The sequence below is a fragment of the Fundulus heteroclitus genome, chromosome 4, assembly GCF_011125445.2.
Source record: "Fundulus heteroclitus isolate FHET01 chromosome 4, MU-UCD_Fhet_4.1, whole genome shotgun sequence".
In the NCBI taxonomy this organism is placed as follows: domain Eukaryota; kingdom Metazoa; phylum Chordata; class Actinopteri; order Cyprinodontiformes; family Fundulidae; genus Fundulus; species Fundulus heteroclitus.
The window spans coordinates 17,545,731-17,567,872 of NC_046364.1; the positions used below are offsets into that span (position 1 = coordinate 17,545,731).

At 40.0% G+C, this 22,142-nt stretch overlaps 1 protein-coding gene across 1 annotated transcript in view; it reads right to left on the minus strand.

The window, feature by feature from the left end:
• glceb (glucuronic acid epimerase b) overlaps positions 1–22,142 on the minus strand; it is a 59,829-nt gene that overhangs the window by 37,021 nt on the left and 666 nt on the right. The window lies entirely within an intron of this gene.

Consider the following 22,142-nt stretch of genomic DNA (forward strand, 5'->3'; position numbering starts at 1 on the left):
AAATATGCTCTTATTTTGCATGGAGATGACATACCATCTCCTACTCCAACCACACTTTGGCTTGATAACCTGTCACCCCCGTTTTATTTCCCTACTTCAATAATACTTGTCCTTTTTCCAAAGAGGGTCACTTCTGATCAAGTCCTCGGGGAAGGAAAATAACAATTTCTGAAAGTGCTGAGGTCATAGAAGTAAGGAGGACACAGAGAGACTTCACATGTAAAGAACCTTGACACACCCAGCTAAAGAATTCAGCAGTGATGTCAAGAGTCTTTAGGCCATTCAGTAACAAGGCTGAACATGTGGGGCAGCAGACATGAAAGCTGTTCAGAAGAAGAGCCCTAAAGCTACTTTTTGTGTTTTTTTGTGGTGTGGGGTCATGGATGTCTCTGCAGTTTGTCTTTCTGCAGTTTACAGCCTGTCTTAGTTTCTTCCCTTTACTTTCACATGAAATATATTATTTTTGCAGCACTTATTAAATACATTTTCAAAAGGGGAAAAAAAGCATAATACTATTAACTGGTATTGAGTAAGCACATCTGAACTACATAATCTTCCTGCTTTGTAGATTAATAAAAAGCCACTGCCGGTTTGATCGAGCTCAGAAGTCTCTCACATTGTAACCGAGCTTGTAACCCAGAAGGTCCATGTGGCTTGGCTTTCACACCTCTGTCATTTTCCAAATGCCCACTGGAACCATTTCAGAAGGAAATCAGTGTGTGTGTGTGTAAAAATGCCAGAAGTAGATACGCTTCATCTGATCACTGCAGAACTTGGGGATGGATACATTTACATTTGAGCCAAACTAATAACAGCAGCCTAAATGGTAAATGGAGCAGAACTAGTGCACTAGATTAAAAAAAAAATTAACATAGAAGTCCTTTTCCAAATAATTATTGTGGGACTAGAGACACAGATATGCAAACCCAACCTGAGCCGTGACATGTCGTTGGCTGCATCACAATAGTAAGCCATCCAACAATGACAGAGCAGCTGTTGTTACGTAGGAATGTGCTTATTCCTCGCAACTGTTTGTGCTTGCTGTGTGCACCATTATAACCCACTCAGTATATCACGTTTAGCTGCACTGCATAGCTCAAACATTCAGCAGTATGATAATATTGGTCTCTTTTAGGTGTTTTTTTTTACATGAAAGAAAACAGAAATTTAGCAAACAAACCCTTGTTTAGTTCTTGATTAAATAAATGTGATTTGGGATACCAGCAGCAGCTCAGAGCATGCCGGATGTCAAAGTCCGAGGCAACATGCGAACTTCTGTCAAAACAGAAATCATGTGCTGAAGGCTCATTGAAAGTAGTAATAGCTTTAAATTCAAAGGGAAAAAACAAAGGAGCTCTAACATCTAGCATAAGTCCCTTACCTTCCTCAGATTTTTAGTCAACTAAAAAGAAATGCATCAAACGGCAGGCTGTGGGTTGATGGATTTAAAGACCACGGTAAATGGTAAGAGTTTAGATATTTAGATATCAGTGCATTGTATTAAATTAGTCAATGCTGACAGGGCCTTCAAAGCTAGCGTGAAAGATGATTGCGAGGCAGAGAAACGGAAAACGATGTTAGAAAAGCAACAAAAAAAGCAATGACAGAGCAAAATGTATTTATTTAGTTGTATTTCTTCATTTATAGAACTTCTCAAGGAAAGCCAGCATCCTTGTATTTCTGTACTCCGCTCTTTTCAACTACGCCACCATTTACAAGATCAAAACAAGTCCATGGAGAGAACGACAGTTCTCAAATGATTGCCAACCACCATGATAAACTCACAGACCGCTTTACTAACACGCAACATCATAAATGACATAAGGACACCACAATATGACAAGCCCCCACTATAAAAGTTGAGAATTGCATACATGTGTCCAATAGCTGAAAACAATGCAACACGTCAAGCCTTCCTCTGCAAGTATTGATTTACAGTTTTCATGCAGTTCACATAATCAGCCGGTCAAGTCTAGCCAAAAGGAACCCTGTTGTAGAAGGACAATTTGAGGCTCCAGCAGGAAGGCCGGTAGGTTTTAATATCCTTGCCGTCATGCAGCAGTGTTCACCACAGTAAGCCAGTATGAGTGCACTGCCTCGCCGCCAATGCCCTTCTCATTTTGTGGCAATAATAGAATGAGTGAAATAATGAGTGAGAAGACATAAGCTGACCAGTAAAACCAGGGCTAAAATACTCTCTGGCCTGCCAGTTTGAGCTTCAGCTCATTAGCAGAGAGGTTGCTGAAATTACAAAATAAAAATGTGCTGCTCATTTGTTTGGAAAATGGGAATAGAAATACTGAGTTTATACCCCAACTGCTTGATATAAACTAGCATCAGTATGTCCCTCCAGTCAGTAAGCGACCAAGATGTCCCAGGAACACAATGTCCAATCTTCTTTGAGGGGGGGAGTTCAAGAAGGAAAATATTTAAATGGAAGCAGTTACCAACAGTTGGACCTTTTCATAAATAATGCATTTGTTCTTAGAGAAAAACAAGTTTTTATGCTTGTAATTGGTGATGTTAGGCTTTTCTCCCCTGCCTTAACTTGGCACATACGTTGGCTTTGGTGTAACATGTCAAAGAGCAGGATTAGTGCATCTTCTTTCATTTGAAGGGAGTTTTCGGAGATCTCAAGAAAACTAAACCTCTGAAAGAAAAAAAAAAAAAACATGTTTCATAATGTTAAAAATCAATGAGTAGAGGTGTGACAATACAAGACCAGTGCAGATGGGCAAGTTTGTCAAATAAACTGACAGCATGGTTAGGATTGTTCGTTTGCTGCTGAGCACTCGTCCCATTGTTGGTTCCATGAGCTGATCAATCAGTATCAGTATTGTTAGGCTTTGTTTAGTTGTACAATTGCATTAAGTGTAACTAGTTTGCTTATTGAAAGGAATGGTGGATATGCAGTCACAAATTTACTTTTGTAGTGTCAGCAATGCTTATTTGTAATTTTTGAGTTCACAGTTATTCTACTTTAATAGTTAAAAAATAGAATACCTAATTTGTCATTAAGCTGCATAATAACCCTGCACACACACATATTATCCTAAGAAAGCCCAAACCTCACATTTACCTACCTAAATATTCAGGTCAGAAGTTTATTAACATTTAGGAGGGACTGAGGGAACAGTGGTTGTTCAGTAATAAGATGCATCTAGCCTACAAACGGAGCACAGGGTGGATACTAAAAATAAGCAGGATAGTGCAATGACTGGCAGCTATGAACATGATTTAAATACGCCTTAGTGTAAAGCTAGTTTGAGTCTCACAAGGAATGAAAGTGTTTTGACCCTTTATAGTGGCACTGGTGTAATTTGGTCTTTTAATGAAGGCAGAATAACCTACTTTGTCAGCAACAATTAACAATTACAGTATGGCAATTAGTTGCTGACAGAAGGAGGACATTAAAGATAAATCCACCGACAGCCATTTTTTAGAAAACCTGGTAGTTTGTAATTTTGTTGCCATTTATTTACCAAGTAAAGAGTCCCGGAGCACAGAGGAGGATGCACTATCTGTAGACAACATAAGTGAAAGAAAGAAGAAGAAGAGCTGATGAAGCAAGTGAAGGTGAAGTTAGTTGCAGATAATACTGCTGGGACATTTTCCCAGCTTAGTTTTGAAGTCTTTTGAGCTTAGTATGTCCAGCAAATCCAATAAGACTTAACAGGTCTCTTGAGCCAAGGTCGCACCTCATGCCCTAAAATAAGGAAAACTTCATTTGCAAGCCTAATCAAGCGTGAATGTCACAGGGGCATTGCAAACGAGGGTCATAGAAGGATAATTTTGCTCAGGGAAGAGGGATGAGACATCTTGAGACTGCCAGTTTTGCAATATTGAACGCTGCTGGGCTGTAATGATGGCTATTAAAACAATTATCTGAGAAAGCCTTCGTTCACACTGGGTAGTAAGAGCGGACGGCTGTTATGAGTGTGAATACAAAATGGTAGCCGAGGGGCCACTACAAAACTTTAATGCACCAAGTGATTCAATTACCGAATCGGCTGAAGATGAACTTATACTGTATATGCTAAATCTTTTGTAAGGTTAAATTGCTATTTTAGCTTTTGGGAGCTTGCCTTAGAAACAATTCAATTAAAGATAGCACTAAAGAAATGTTCGACTTTCTTTTTAAGAAGTTCTGCTCAAGACTTCTACATAAAGTATTTAGCTGTCAATCAGATTTAAAAGTAGCTTATTCCCTTGTTTTGCGTAGGCTGTTAAACATCAGTGTGACCCATAGAGAAGCTGGACTGTTAGCAATCAAGTCTCAAACTGAGCGCAAAGTCTGAAACAAGCAGAAATCGTTTCCAGTGCCATCTGTGGGTGTGTTTTTTTTTCTTTGTACGGAATAACAATAAATGGAAATCTTGCAGCCTTGACTGAAGCATCCGAATTGAAGATTACCATATGCACTAGGGCTGCATCATGATATATCAAATCACATTTATCATCACAATCTCCATGTGTGCAAATTCTGCATTTGCAAAAGATTGTTTGGCTGCAATTGTGACTAGATTATTATACAAGTACCACACATGCAAATTCTACATGCCAGTAGGACCTCAGCTGTCCAAAATAACACCTGGATTTAACAAAGCAGATACTTAAGGTCCTGCCACTGAATAATTGATGCATGGATGATTGTGTTTTGGCTGTCAACAAGTTATTTAACCAAAATTGATGCAATAAGTAGCTTTCCATTTCTTAACTATGTCAGAACAAATATCCTGTTGTTGTAGAAAATGTTATCTATTTTAGAAATGTCAAATTATTGCCACATCTCAAGCAAAGAATACACCTAAAAGGAGATTGCTGAAATAATTAGGCCCAGAACCATCCAAAGAATTATTAAGTTCAGTCATTTTAGGTATGTGAATACTGTCCTGTTCGTGGAAGAAATGCAGTTTGGAAAAAGAAAATCTGGTATGATTGTGATCTGCATTCGCTTCAAGTTTTGTGGGGTGGGGTGGGGGGATGGGGGGGGGGGGGACTCATATGTCCGTTCAACAGTGAAAATAAATTTCCACATGCACAACACCACGGGAAGGCGGGGGAGTGGGAGTGTGTACCCTGAAGCAAACCACTGATCAGTGAAGCTAATAAGAAAAAAAAAAGGCATTGTTTACTAGAGAGCATAACGATTGGACTCTTGAGCAATGAAGAAAGGTCATGTGATCTGATTGGTCTAGATTCGCCCTGCTCCATAGTGAATGGTGCATTAGGGTAATAAAAAGAGGCATGCCTAGCACCCAATGTACAAGCCTGTTGGGCAGTGCTATGATCAGGTTTAGTTTCAGCAACATCCAAAAGGAAGTCAGATGACTACCATACTAATACTAAATGACCAGGTTATTCCCTTAGTGAACTTCTTCTTCCCTGATGGCATGCGTACAGTCCAAGATGACCATGTTCATCACGCTCACATTTTACAAGAGCAGAGTATGAGACACCATTTTCAAATACGAGCCTCTTTTACAAAATATTTTTGTCACACTCAAAGATTAGTTGCTTCTGAGCTCCCTTTTGATACCCATGAAGAAAAAAAATATGATTAAGGTGTCATTCTGTGCAACTTTCTGCAAAAAACAAGTCAACAACACGGGGCAAAAGGGGGCGTGGTTCCACTTCAATGTCAACACCACGGATACGATCTTCAGGAGTGTCTGCAAACAAATCCTTTCAACAACGATAATGGTGGACAATCTAAGAATGTAGTGATCCTGGTTGCAGGCCAAATGCTTCAAAATTAAATTGCATATCTCACCTTCTTGCTCCTCCCAGTAGAAATTAATTCCACATCTTGTTTACGCTAGTACATCCGGCTGTTGACTGCTCAAACAAACCACGCTATCACTACATCATTTCCCCCTGCAGTAGTCAGCATGTGACCACCTCCCTTGGCAAGGCAGATGTGCAACAGAAGCGGGCTGACGTCAACCAACCGTCGTTGCGTCGCTTCACAAAAACACATGGAAATGGCAGAAATGTGCCTCAATTCGGCCTTTTGAGTGTTTTGTGAAAGACCGACTGGCCAACGCAGGATCCAGACTCCACTGAAAGTCTTTGGGAGGAGCTGGAAAAGATCACACTCCCCCGTGAAATATCTTTGCAAGTACTGATGGAAATAAATGTTGTGACGTCTCACAAGTTTAGCTAAACAACGCCACAGCAAATGTAATAAATGCACAAATAGTACTCGAGTCATTTGGGAATGAACTCCTTTTTTATGGTTCCTGTTTGTTTCAAAAGCCGGAAGTAAGAACATTTTTGCATTTTTTTGACAACAGCTTAAAAAATATTTTATGGTAAAAGAAATGGATTAATATATTTGCAAAGTATGCAACTTGTTTGTGATTGAAGTTTGTAAATGGAGCCGCTTCATTCCCTTTAACTGTCAGTCACATAGGGGAGTAAAAGTAGAAAAATGAGTGATTTACATATTTTTTACAACACTGCAGGAAGGTTTTCTACTGTCAGATTTTATAGGAAAGTCCACACCCAAAGAACATAAAAATGTGTCTCTCTGTGTGAACCTGAAGCTAATAAGTTGAAGGAGAGACAGTTTATTTGACATTTTGTTAGACTCCTCATGACCTCGGACTGCCATCGTTGTCGTCCCAAAAGCTGTTGCTCCAAAACAGCACAAACACAGTAAAATGAGAAAAAAAGCCAGGTGACATATTTCTTAAATGTGGTCAGATTTAATGAGGATATTTAGGTCTTATGTAACACTTACCTGTGAATTTTATGCAGTCTTTTTACTGTTAACTGTACTGTCTAGCCATTTTCTCCCTAATGTAAATTTATGCTTTCCTTTTATACACTGCCCATCTTGCCAAACCTATTTAACTGTGGCGCTAACAGTCGAGTAAGCAAAACTCAGTGTAATAATGGCTGCCATTTTGTAAATGAGACCAAAGACCCAAAAATTCACTAAATGTAAAATATAAAATGGCAAGAAAAACACTACAGTGGCTTGGATACAAGAACACTCTTATCTAGTGCAAAGTTAAGTTTTGAATTTTGATTTTGTTGCAAACTGTGATTGGTTAAAACAAAAAATAATTAAAAAAAAGGAAGTCTGCCATTAAAAAACCCTGAACTTTAGGCATTCCTCTCATCAGTACAAATGCCCACAACACAAAAGCAAGAACACTTTTTATGCAGAGCTACTGAAGTGGCACAGGTCAGACTTTGAAAAAGAACAAATGCTACATTACTGAATCAGATGTGTGGTTAATCCAGGAATCTGGTTGGTGAGGGACAAAAGACAAAGTCAAAAGCGCCCCAAACATAATCATGAGCCAGCCAAGCAGAACAACTCCCTGTAGAGTTTTTCAAATTCTTCCGAGATCCTGTTGGGAGCTACCAGCTCTTAATCTTTAGCTACATGCGTAATCCAAAAATGGTGTTAGACACATTTTTCGCAAATACTTGTTTCCCTGAAAACCCAGGAGCAAATTGGATAATGAATCAGTACCATTACCCTTGTCTGCACGCCTGAGAGCAACTGAGGCCACTTCCTTTGTTGTAACTGGTGGTTGGTATTTAATAGTGGAGAGGGTTTTAGTGGAGAGTGCCTGGGGGAGGGCTGTGGTCCCAAAGTATGCAAACATAAGCCGTATGTGTGCTTGCCTCAGGAGCAGGCTGCGTTAGCTGTACTGCGGGGGTCAGAGGACAAGAGCAACATTAGTATCCCACAGAAGACAAGAGTGCTCTAACCTCCTCAAATAATTGCAAAACAAAAGCATTAAACTAAAACATGGGGACTAAAAGAGGATAAACATTCTACAATAAGGGAGGGTCGCCCGAACATATCCATAAAGGAAATTTAAAATAACAACCACCATATAACTTTCCATCCAGAGAAAAACAATTAAATCCTTATCTCATTAATTTCTGGATGGTGGGACAGCAAAGGGCAGTTTACTATACACAATGAATTCATTTCATTTTTTTAGCCCTGATGTGTCTTTTCTCCCCCAATAATGACAAGTATTTGTAGCCATTTTCAGTCGCCAATGTCTTTCCTGGCCTCTCAATTTGAAGTTGCTCAAGTGAGCAGGATGACCAGGGCTTCCCCCCAGAAAACTGGGTAATCGTGGATCAGGGTGGGGCACGCGGAGCATTTTATGTTCCTCTCAAACAGCGAGGCACCAATTATTTTTGACAACCCAAACTATATACCATCTTCGGTATCACCGTTACTGGTGTATAAAAAACGTATTTAAAATAAATAAGTGAGGGTTAGCCTGGCAGGGGGGCCAGTGAAGGCTGGTGGCCCGCCAGACTTATAATACAGTGGGAGAAACCCTGGATGACCATCCTGAGGCTGCTTCTGCTGAAGGACCGCCACATCCCCACAGCGTCCCTAACAATACACAGGCTATACTGGACTACCTGTTACTGATTAGCTTATTTTACATTTACTGAAACTGATCGTTTTCCATTGCAACAAAACTTGTAGGTGAAGCTAACTGTATTGGATTATCTTTTAACTAGAAAATATTGGATTAGATCTGTAATAACCATGTTTATGTCCAAGTCTGCAGCATTCTTAAAATGCTTTAAATGACATTACTGTTAATAGACAAAACAGTCTATTGAGTTGCATAAAAATAGGCAAGTATATTTTTTATATTTATCTTGAGTAGAATTTGATTTAAATTAAACACTTCAAAAGATTATACAAAAAATGAATAAATAAATAAAACCAATCCATCCATTATATCAAATTACCCTTATATGAGTCACAGGCAAGCCCGCATTAATGCACGGGCTTACTGGGGCTGAAGCCCCTGGGCCTATGAAGACAAGGGGCCTATCATAAGCCAATACAAAAGGTTTTTATTGACATATTTACCCAGTCCTGGCGCCGTCCCGATGTAGTGGAGCTGAGCCGAAAGTGTCTTTCCCGCCCTGTCGGCTGTGCCGATCAAGCAAAGCAAACCAACCCCCAGACAGAGATCTTGCGGTGTCGTCAACCCCCCACCCACTCAACAAAATCACAGACGTTAATAGGGTGTTTTCACTGACGTCACTGGCCAACTTCCGGTCCGCCATATTGGGTGGCACACTTCCTTATCTCTAGTTGTCGTACACGTATTATCCTATCGCAAATGGATAAGTACGCCAGCACGCTAGAGCGACCAGATAAGGACGTATACCTGAGGAAATGTTCCGTGATCGACCATATGGACCCGTATGCCCTCCACGGTGCCTTGTTTAGCCGTAATCCAGATGCATTACCTGGTGTTCGGTGAAAACCCTCTGCACACTCTTGAGGAAATGAGAGCTTACAAGGATCTAGAGGCTCACAACCAGTTCACATCTGGTTATGTACATCAAGGAAATCGCCATCATACGTGGACGGGTGAGTTTTAATAAGATGGTAAAAATTTAAACAATCCGACGCAAATGTGTTGCAAATGTGTTGCACCGCCCGCCGGGGGCGGGCGGTGCGCGAAGGCGCTTGGCTGCAAGGCCGATCAACGCCGCTCGCGGCTTTATTTATTTAAACAGAACAATGACCAGTGAAAAATTAAGTTGTATTTACCGTATTGGCGCCGGTAGGAGCTGCAGATCATAAAGCCAGCAAACAGTGGGAACACAGCAACTCGTTCAAAGGTAAGCTGCGATCAGACGGGCTCTGGTACATGCTAGTTTAGTAGCTGCTAACCGTCAGTGCTAACAACCACTCGCGCATGTAATGTACTTTTAACTTACTGCTATGTGTTTCAAACGTTTAGAACACACTCTCATTGACATCGGGATACTGTGGAAAGTTATGTTCGGTCGACTTACAGCCGCGATCCAAGCGAGCCGACGACTCTTTATCTCTGTAACTCGTTCAAAGGTAAGCTGCGCTCAGACGGGTTAGCACATGCTAACCGTTAGCGCTAACAACCACTCGCGAATGTAATGTACTTTTAACTAGCTGCTATGTGTTTCAAAGGTTTAGAACACACTCTCATTGACATCGGGATACTGTGGAAAGTTATGTTCGGTCGACTTACAACCGCGATCCAAGCGAGCCGACGACTCTTTGTTATCGCTAACAGTTGTTCTCCGTGGTTGCGCCTCCAGGCAGGAAAGCGGTGGAAAATTAATCTGTTTCTATGTTTTTCCCATGGCGATCATGTGTTGCGCTGTTACAGCCCACAATACAGCAACGGTTTACCATGGTTGAAATCAAGTTAAGGTGAAATTAATCAAATTAAAACACGGCTGAGAGAGGGAGTACAGTATGCGGTAGTAATAGGCAGTAGAGGCGGCGGAGGCAGTCAACATGACAGCCGCGGAAAGTAATAAGTCATAACGCCCAAGCCCTATTATTAATATATTCTTCTTATATGTTTTAAATACTTAACAGTTAATTACCTGTGACAAAGTGAGCACCGCAGACTCTGGCGTATTCCAGCTTAACAACGTCCAAATCGGACCTGGATATCCGTGTCAGCCATAGGTGACGGTGTTGTTCAGACAGCTGTTTTTTTTTTTTCACACTGATTCACTATCACGGCTGGTAGGCGATAGAAAGAGCGTTGATCTCCACCTCCACGGGCCGTGCAACCAACCATTAAACACGTTTTCCCCATTGTTCACTTCCAATACTGCCTAAGGCGTCATACAATGCAGGTCAACGGTGCGAAACGACTGCCACCCAATATGGCGGACGCGCTGAGTACTCACGTGAGCGTGACGTCAGCTGAAAACCCTCTATTGAGGGTCTATAAAATCTCTCAGCCCCAGGGCCTAACAGCCGGTTAGTGTGGGACTGGTCACAGGTGGTCTGGAGCCATTCTCCATTCAGTCAACGAGATCAAGGTAATCAAGAATTAAACCTAGAATCGGTGAAAGTCTGCCGTGAAAAAAAATCTCCCAAATCGACTCTGGTCTTATTTTTTTCTACTGAGGTCTTCCTCTTCTTCTCATAAACTAGGACGCTGTTTTCTTCTTGCATCTCTCAGTCATGTTCAAAGTCTACCGTGAGAGCAGCGGTGCTAAAATAACGGCTAACCTCAAAGCTAACCGCTAAGCTAACCGCTCAGCTAACCCCAAAGCTAACCGCTAAGCTAACCAGATATACAAACAATAAAGGTGCGCCTGCACATGTCAAAATGAAGGCATGTGGGACAACCAATAGATAAATCGATATCCCTGGAACTTGAGGGACAGGGGGGTGAGGGCAAAACTAAAACTCTAATCAATCCATGCCATTCTGACCGAACAGCAGTCTGGTTAGAGTTTTTACAGGCCTGCAGCTCCCACAGAGATTGTTTCGTCAAGCTCCTTCTCCTGAATGTATAATGTGTTGACTACTCTCAGGATGAAAGGACAATATTACACAGTATAACAAAAGGTGTTCCTGAACAGGATTACCAACTATAGCTTTAAATCAAAACATAATCAAATTCATACATATATTGTCTAATGATTAACAGGCAGAGAAATAACTAGGGATGTTATGAGATGATCCGGGGCTTCGGAGCGTGTGTCGAGTAATGGAGGGGACGTCTCCACAATATAATACTGTACTCAAAAAAAAAATAATAAAAAAAATACACAGAACATGTAAAAAAATATTTTAATATACAGATATGATAATCATAGGATAGATTAATGGGCTTTTCTTATTAATGATAATTTGCAAGGGCCCTGAAGGATACAAATAGAGGCAAGCTTCATTATATTGTTGACTGTGATTATGCATTCGGCCACTAGGTGGTTTCGTGTGCAAATGAAGCTTCGTGACCTGAACCCTTTCCTGAACCAATTGGCTCAAGTGGTTCAATGCCTCATGAGGCCTATTCTCACTATCACTAGAAATAACTAACTGTACTCTACTAATACAAGTTTAATTTTTTAAATGTTGATTACATAAACTGATTAAAGGTTCAAGGACGGCCGTTGTTAGCATCTTGCGACCAAAGATAACCTGCGATCAATATCTGACAGTGTCAGATATTTAGAATGAGTATTTCACAGTGTGAAAGCTGCTACGATTGGTGTCTACACTGCAATAAACGGAACTAAAAATAGGTAAATTCCTCTTGAAATTAGTGTATTTTTCATTTATTTGAGCTGGTAAATTAGACTATTTGTCAATGCAATAAGATTTTTGCACTTAAAATAAGAACAATTCATCATCATCTTATTTCAAGTGCAGGATGTCTAATCTTATTTTAGGGGAAGATTAGCTGCTCAAATCAAGGAAAAATATACAAATTTTAAGATAATTTTACTTACTTTTAGTTCCCTTTTTGCTGTGTACTATCAGAGCCAGGGTTTCGTCTACATGTAATTGATCGTGGCAAAATATCACTGCAAAATAAAAGCTGCCACACCTTCAGAATTAAGTTTTTTCCCCATAAATATTAAGTTAACAATTGTTAACAATGTAAAGCAAACATTTTTTTTTCTACAAATAATGGTGTGATCCTGTATTCTCGCATGATTGCTCGCACGGCCACCATGGTTAACCAATCAAAACAGTCTTGCCGAGAGAAAAGGAGGGGGCTGAGCAGAAGCTCAGAAGCTAGAATTTCAGTCTATACCAGGCGGCTTGCTGTGTAGTTTTCTTTTCTGTTAAGTCTAAAGTGAACCTACGCTTGTGAAACTTTAAGACTCTTTCTCTGCGCTAAGAGGGCAAATAAAATTTGACGAAGCTTCAAGGCAGATAATTTTACCTCGACGAATTTTATGTATAAAGCTCCTTGAATCATTTGATGAATCGTGACAGCTCTAGCTTTGTGCATGTTTTCAATATTCCTCTCCTTTTGTGGTAGCCTGTACCAAGACTGATAAATAATTTGGGTCCGCTGCAGGTGGCCAAAATAATTTTAGGCAACTGCAGCGGGCTTTGATGCGCTGAACTGGGTCATTCTGTCAAGCTTTTCTAAAGTTATTTTATTTATGAAATGACGTTAAGGTTTAATTTAACGATTAGCTGAAAGAGAATTCTTTAATTCATTACTGGACTATTTGTTTTTAATCAACCATATTTCATAGAGGTTTTGTTTTGGATGGATTTGGGATTCAAGAGTAGAGCATACGGCTGAACAGCTGATTTTGTTACAGCCGGTGCTGTGGATGGAAGACGTATGTATGCTGACGTGACAGACGTTGGTGAAGTTGCTTCATTTACACCGTAAATGATTTAATATTAAACAGCTGTACAATGTGCACACATCAAACTTGATGTCATAGCAAATCATTAAATCTGCATTGTGCATTATGCGGCACGGAGTACTCTTATAAGATTGCTGAAAACGGCACAGTGTAAGAAAGCCATTTGGGGGGGAACTTTTTGCATCTGTTGGTAATTTTCATTTAAACAATAATAAGCAATGGCTGTTATGGCTATTCTGGCCCAGAAAGAAACCAAACAAGTTCTGGCCAACAAAAGGTCGAATCTTAGTTTCCAAAGTACACAACTATATTGAAATACTAGCATTAAATCACTCACTGTTAACTGTTAATAGATCAGAGACACAGGCAGCGTTTATCTCACAGGAGGTTTGCTGATGTTTACGATGACGGTAAATTTTAGGTATGGTTTTTCCAGACGTCAGAATAAACAAATAAATAAATGCACGTGTTTTTGGTGGGGCTGAGAGTTTTAAGGCTCAAGCTACATGCATGTACAGACTTGAACAAAGTCCTAGCTTGCAGTGACCCAAGCGTAGCGAAGGAAAAACTACTTTAGCAACTTCAAAGTGGTCCCTAGATTGGGGATGTGACTATACTTGCTGAGGTGAACAAAAGGAAACACAATCCTTTAGAAGCAACTGAGCTATGCCAAGTGAAAACCTAACAAAGACAGATGTATTCACATACAGACACAGAGATACAGCACAGAGGCATGGCACTGCAAATCTGATTGCCTCTTCACTCACATTTTACCCCACTAATGGAACATAAGAGCAGAAAAATGAGAGGAATTTAGTACAAAACATTGTTACACTGTGACAGTTTTCTCCAACAATCTCCACGATGTTTCAAGCTCTCACATTCAGAGAAAAAAAAAAGAAAAAGAAGCGACAACTCCAGCTACAAGGACACTTGACTGTCCATGCAAAGTGGTGAAATACGTTGATTAAAGGCACTCAGAAGTGACTGAAAAACCTTTGGGAAGGACATACGTCAACAGCTAATCAAAGTACAACACCAGGAAAATGAAACCTGGTAAAAGCAGCAGGAAGACTGTTGCATTTTTCATTGGATAAAATTAATCTACATTAAGGTGTAGAAAAAATCAGTTCATCAGAGTGGGTTACACGTGTTTAAAGACTTTCCTTGCTATAATTAAACAAAACAACAACAACAAACAAACAAACAGGTGAATAAATCTGAAACCTTGATTTTATTTTATGTATTATAGTGTTTAACATCTTCTATGCTGGATGTCCAGGTAAGTCTTAATGCAAAAGAGAAGGTAGACATTAGGTTCTGAGCATTTATGTTTGATGACTACGTGAAAGAGCTATAACTGAAACGGTTTCAGAAAGCTGTTTCTATGTTTTTATAAAAGGAAATTTGCCCTAACTACATCTCAGAGTATCTATTTTACATTTTCCGTTTCTTGTATGGATTCCAAAGCTTCAAACAATGAACGGTTTTCTGCTTGCGATCATAATCTGTTCCAAACGGCTCACCTACACAGACAAACATTTTGTAATGCGACATTAGGCCCGTTTACACTACACTTTTTTAACCGAGCCGAGACCAGTCCGAGCTCGGTAACCGAGATAACTCTTGTGTGTAAACGGTCAGCAGACTGAACCAGACCGCGCTAACGATAACCGGACCGCGCTAACTGCAGACCAGTTCCCCACCAGGTCTCGGACTGGTTTTTTTTAGCCCGGTTCCCTGATAACGAGGGGCGCATGAGCAGACCGCGTCATCCCCTTACAGTCAGCTGACTGTCAGCGGGTTTCCCGGCGTGTCTGGCTGCACGTCCTGATTCACGCTCCATTCAGACAAATTTCAGACATTCATAATAATACTAGCTTCCTTACCGTGCCACACGGTTTCCAGTGATGACTCTGCTTATGAACCTCAGCGTCTGTTGTTGTTTCCTGCGTCTGTAAATCCTTATTAGACGTTCATTTGTCTTATCCATGTCCCAAAAGCCGACTCTATGTCTAACAATAACATCCTGAATATTACGGGTGCCGCCATTTTGATTTGCTCGGTCCCGCCTTCGATCCCAAAGAACGGTAGTACCGCAGATCGCCACTAGGGGGCGAGGAGCAACCAAGGAACAAAAAACCGAGATAACTCTTGTGTGTAAACGGCTGCATTTATCTCAGTTAACTGGACCAAGCTCGGACCGGTCTTGGCATGGCTCGGTTTTTAGGTGTAGTGTAAACGGGCCTATACTGCATTCTGCCATCTATAAGGATTTCTCATTAACTCACTGCCTAATTAGCAAGATGCCAGCTTCTGTCGGTGTTACTGCAATCTGCCTCGGCTCAGAAATAGTACAAATACACACTCTGTGGGTTGAGGTTTTTTTTTTTTTTTTTTGGTTTTCCTTTATATTTGTTAAACAAATCTCTAGACACCAATATAAAACAATGAAATTATTAATTTCTAATAACTCACCAATCAAAAACTATTTGTTTGCTTACAACGATCTGCCTGCCGCCACGAATGGTTGCACCTGATGCTCAAACTGCTCCCGTCAGCAGATATATTAAACCACAAGTCCTTTTTTCTTCCTACCAAAAGATCATACATGTGGAACTTAAATAGACAAATTTTATATTCAGGACTTCCTAACTATTAAGCTTGAATAAATCATCTTAGATTTACAGCTCAGGGTGAGATAATTTAGCGGTTACTTAAATTCATTAGATCACAGCATTGTGTCCAGGGAGCTGTGGCGGCTTTCTGCAAATATCTTCAAATAATTGTCAATGAAAGGGTCTCATCTTTCTTTAATGACAAGTTGGGCTTAAGAGAATTAAGGAAAATGGGTCTTGTGTTGACCCAATGATCTGAATAGTAAACAGGGTATCAGACATTGTTCTGATAACGATCTCACTTTGATTAGGAAAACATCATATAGCAATACTATTGTAGAATATTGAAATGCTGATATCAATTGCAAAACAATTAACATTTTCTCCACCTTTCCATCATCACAACATCACCTCTCCTTGGTGACCAAGCTCAGTTATCCAGGTTAAGGCTGCATGATGTTAGGAAAACATGCAATAATGTTGACTGTTGCAATGATGCCATCACTGGTGATAAAGGATTTAAAGTGTCCATGTCTTTCTGCTGTGGGTATACAGCAAATATACACACCCTTATCAGGTTAGTACTCTGGCTAATAAAGAAAATGTAATTCATTCTTTCCATCTCCCTAACAAAGTTTTACTGAAAAAGTTGCTTCTGGTTTGTGTCTCCTGGTTTTCTACAGTGAAAAAGTTTGGTTGTATCTTCTTAATGTCTGGACTTCCTTACCACCTGTTTACTAGGGTTGTGCAAAAAAAAAAGAAAAAATGCCATGCCAAGAAAGAAAAATGTCATTTACATGACAGTCGCGATTCAAATTTTCTACAATTCAGAAACGTCCAAAAATCTGTTATTAAAATATAAGAAAATAAAACAAACGCTGTCGCCTCCAGCTGTCAGCAAAGAGACTCAAGTGTTTTAGTCTCCTCCATAAATAACATTCATTAAAACGCTCCTTTGCTGATCTCTGCTCCGTGTTAGTTAGCATCCGCTATTCCCTGTTTATCACCTGGTTAATTTGCTACAAAAACCAGTAGATGGAAACATGTCTGATTCGCATTTTTTTTTTAAGACATTTTAAAAGTTTGCTCAAAATTCACATTAGAACTGGATGGAAACGTGGCTCATGAAGCCAAGGTGCGCCATACCATCCCGTAGGTTTTTCACTGAGACGCAAATCTGTTAAGAGACCAAAAGTAAGCTAGACAGTGCCAAAAAAAAAAAAAAACACTATTAAATCGTGGCCCCAAGATTTACCATGAAATCTTGAGTTTCCCACCCCTACTGTTTACTCTTTCAAACAATACAATACACAACATGTGTAATAAAATATCATTGGTGTACAGAATCAAGAGACAGTTGCTAAATAGTCAACATTTACTGCATACACTGATATTGCGATAATGTTACATTGGCGACAAATGGTGTAGCCCTACTCCAAGAGACAAAATAGATTACTGACAAGCAATAATTTAATATTTGTCAGCGAAAATATTTATATTTTATGACATAAATATTTCCTCCAAGCAAATCGAGAAAATGGAGTAAAAGTAAGCCGATTCTTTTTAAAGCCAAATCCCTTTCTTTTTCTTTTTTACAATTTAAAACAAGCCATTTAAAAATATATTTTTACCCTTTTTAAGCCATTTTTGAGGCAATTACAGACTATTTTACCTGAGCTTTTCTAAATTACTTAGCTGTCTTGAATGTGTAAAATTAGCTTATATAGTAATACAGCTATGAATATACATAAACACATTTTTTCAGCAAACTATTTTAAGGGTCTTAAAAAAAATCGAAATATTTTATACACCATGCACTTTGTTCTCTTGGAGTTTTTTCCCCCTCTAAACACCAACTTTTTAATTTCTGAACTGGAAAAAGGAGATTACTTTAACCTAAAGATATAGTTAATTTAGGAAATATAGCGGCTGCAAGGCAACACCGAGTTGCTGCAGATTGCTGCCTCTATGCAAGTGTGAAGAGGAGCTGATGAACTTTGACGCAAGCAAGTCATCACGGCTAGATAAATGCGTTTGAGTGTCCTTGAAATAACAGAGCTGATGGTTTGCTACCAATAAGGAGTGGTGAGTGGCTCCCGGCAGTGGTCTGCAGCGGGATAAATGAACCAGACACAGTGTCAAGTCTGATCTGCTGTGGCTGCGCCTCCAAACTCACACGGCTTTAAGGATCTGCTGATAACGGCTTGATTCCCGATCATGACGCTATAAGGCCTGGCCGAGGTCTTGCAGGATCCACGTCCGCACAGAGACAAACAGCACTTAGGGCGGGCGTCAATCAAGGCTGGCTTTGTGCACATGATGGTCACACTTCAAAATAAGGGATTCACAAGGGAGGGGAATATAAAGATGAAGCAGTTATTTCCTGCTTCTTTCCCTACTTAATGCCTCAATTACTGCTTGATAATTTTGCCAATTAAACATAATTAAGACTAATGCTGTTACAGAAATGTGACACACATTCTTATAATGGAAATGTTTCTCTAATTACAATATACTGAAAAACAGCTTGTCTAAAAGCATGGAACGGCTTAATTGTTTTTTTTAATGAATATTGGTTTATTTACTATGCAAAACAAAGTTACAGGCGCAGTAATAACATTAACATACTTCTATCTATTTTGCTGGACATGCACTTTACAATTCTATTCTCATCAGAATGCTTAAAATGAAGATTCAAAAAACACCAAGCGATCATGCAGCAACCCAAAATGGTCGAGGCTGTGGAGCAAAGCTGTAGTGACATGTAGCGAAGACATACGAAAGGCTGAACTAAGAACGCCAGAAGGGACGCAGAGCTCACGCAGCTAAACGTGTGCTTTGAAAAACTTTGGGTTGTAGAAATTTGAAGGTAAACTAGACTTGCACAACAGCAACGCCTTACGCATGCTAACTCTGAGTGGATGAAATGATATTAGACTAAAGGATCACGACCTTTGATGTGGAAAAAACTGAGCTAATATCATCTCTATTGCTATTCTCTGATCTTGCACAGATATAACTGATATATTTGCCTCCTTTGCCTTTTCCTTAAGTTTTATATTTTATACTTTGATGTAACATGAGAGGATTTTAAAGGAAAAGTCCAGTCAAAATCAGAATTCAAACTGCTGAAAGTATTTTAAATATAAAACTATTACATACTGTTCAATAAATTATAAGTGTTTTTTTTTAATTAAGAGTAATTTTCATTTAATCATGTTTATGTGGAGGCGTCCATCTTGGTCGAGAATAGTACTGTCACCTCCCAGATTGTGATGTCACATTGCGGGAGCGGCTGTTGAGCAAGTCCCAAGGCTCTATTTGTTGTGTGTCACTACGCGCTATTATCCAAGATGGCAACGACCAGCGCTCTATACGAAGCAGAGAGTGATGGATTAATTAGCGACAGCGATGGGAGTCATCATCATATGATAGCGAAATTTATTTATTTATTAATTTTATTTTTTTTAAGAAACCGGACTTTTGACGGAATCCAGCCGTACCAGTTTGAGCCAAGGAGACCAAAAAGGGACGATGTGAGTTGAATCTGTCTGCTACGGCACTACAGCCGTCTCCTTATTTCTGTGTTATTCTTCTCAGTTTGTTCTTCTTGCCGATGAAATATCTCAGTGTCAATATCAATTAAAATTAGTGCTGTCAGTTTTAACGCGTTACTGTTTGACCATAACGGCACCTTTTTTAACGCGCGTTAACAGCATTATTGTTTTTTTCCCACACCACGCTCTCTTGACTGTGTTTTTTTTTTCTCCTCGGCTTACGTTATTCCCGTACCCGTAACATTCAGGATGTTATGGTTAGACATAGAGTCGGCTTTTGGGACGTGGATAAGACAAACGAAAGTCTAATAAGGATTTACAGACGCAAGACACAACAACAGACACTGAGGTTCATCACACTGCTAAGCAGAATCATCTCTGGAAATCATGTGGCACGGTAAGGAAGCTAGTATTTTTATGAATGTCTGAAATTTGTCGTGTCCGGGTTTTGCAGACACGCCGGAAAACCCGCAGACAGTCAGCTGACTGTAAGCGAATGACGCGGTCTGCTCATGCGCTCTTCGTTATCAGAAAACCGGGATAAAAAAACCAGGCCGAGATCTGCTCAGGAACTGGTCTGCAGTTAGCGCAGTCCGGTTATGTTTAGCGCGGTCCGGTTCAGTCTGCTGACCATTTCACACAAGAGTTATCTCGGTTACCGAGCTCGGACTGGTCTCGGCTCGGTTAAAAAAGCATAGTGTAAACGGGGTACATGACTTACCTGCTGTTGAGCTCAACATCTTCAATGAATCCATGTTGTTTCAGCGCCTGTGTCATCACTGTGGTGCTCTCGTGCCACGTCAAATCTCGCGTTACTTATTTTTTGGTAATGTGAAGCACGACGTGCTCCCTATATTTTGAGGACTTAATTCGACCCGTGTGCTGTGTCGTCATTCGTAGAACTGTCAGCATTGACAGCCGTCTGCAGGGGCGGTAAACGAGTCAGCAGCATGGCGAGTGACGCGTTAATCGCGCGACACAATGAATCGATGATGAAATTCGCCGCCAACGCTTTTAATTGTCGATTTTTATTAATTTTATTGATTCATTGTTGCAGCCCTAGTGTGTAGATTTACACACATACATACATCGGTAAATAACGGTTTTCGGACATAACAGCAATATTAATATCAACCCAAATTTTCATATCGGTGCATCCCTATAAAAAAAGTGTTATTTTGGCCTAAATATAAAAGATTTATTTTCGTCTATTTTCTACACCCACACAGACCTGGCTGGGTCATGGAGTGCCTGGTGCCCGTTTCCAGCTGTCAGTGGTTAAGGGGTGTTTACACCGTTGACAGGTCGCCAGTCCATCACAGGGCAACGCAAAGAAAAGAAAAGCAGGACAAACAAAATGAACATGTTCATAGCCAAGAGAAATTTAGAGAGATCAGTCCTAACACGTTTATTGACAGCAGAAAAAAGCTGAAGTGCCCAGAGAGAAGATACTCACACGGTGAGGGTAAAATCAAAGTCGGCACAGAGGAGGTTCTCAAAGACTCTGATCCAAACTGCAGTAAGTGAACCTGGACCTCGGGCAACACCTTGCTTTTCGTGTACAGCCATGTGGGAGAGACGTGAACACAGCATAGCATGCTGCTACATCACTACTCATTAATAATTACTTAACTCAAAGCAAAAAAAGTGGTTTATGAAACAGCAGGATAACTAAAGTAAGTTTTACACATAACAATTATTTGGAATCGCAGGGCAAACACGTTAATAGCAGAATTATCAACTCGCTTCAAACCAAAGGAACACAGCCCAGCACATCGGCAAACAGAAAATGCCCGTATGCATTAAATGCATGTATGCACGTATTTTTGTTTACTTTGATTTGAAATGTATGCGCTGCTTTGATGTTTACAAAAATAATTATAGATGATTGGCAGGTAGGCTGTTTTTACCCAAAACACTGGCATTTTTCTATGAAATTGGAGTCATTAAAAATACTTTTTGGGGAGTTAAGGAATGTGTATAATAAAAAAAATGAATTCTTAAAATAAATAAAAACAAAAAAAAAGAAAGAGTTGTGATAAAATTGGGGACATTTTGCATGAACCAGTTTTAGTTTTACTTTGCGTTGTTTCTGTCCGAGTATCCGTAAAGTTATCCACCCAGTTTGTATTGATTTTAACAGTGTTTCCTGAGCTCCATTAGGTTCACTCTATTTACGTCACTTTTGTTAGATTGAAAAGCCTTATAAATTTTGATTGCTTATGACCTTTTATGAAGAAAAAACAAACAAAACTGAGCAGTTTATGGTCATAATTTTATCCCATAAAGTGCTTTTTTTGTAAAGCCATATTATAAATAGGGACATGCCGATCGGTATTTTCTCCAGACCTTTGACCTTATTTAGAAACTAGATTTAGACCTTTGAACACGAAGTTGGAAAAACCCTCGCTCTATGGGGAAAACAGTTGGTCTTTATGATCCCACTGCAACCCAAACACCATGAGGTGCGCAGAGATGACAAATCTCTTCTGTAAAGTTTGGCTTGAAAGGCGCTAAAAGACATGCGGGGACTAGAAATAAACAGATCAGGTTTAAAAAAAAAATCTGCGCAATCTGTATTTATAAGGTCCTCTTAAATAGATATTTGCACAGATTTATTTTCTCTATGGGAAATAAGCGGTGAGCGGCTGGACTGTGCTGTGGATGGGGGTGTGTGTGGATGAGATACCGAGGAGCAACACCAGCCAAAGTCGCTACGTGTTGTTGCATTGCTTTGCAGGTGGAAAAACCTCCCTGGCGACCTGTTAACCTACAGAAAGCTGCCAGCAGACCACGGATCGCTAGCTAACCGGGGGAGTTAAAAGTT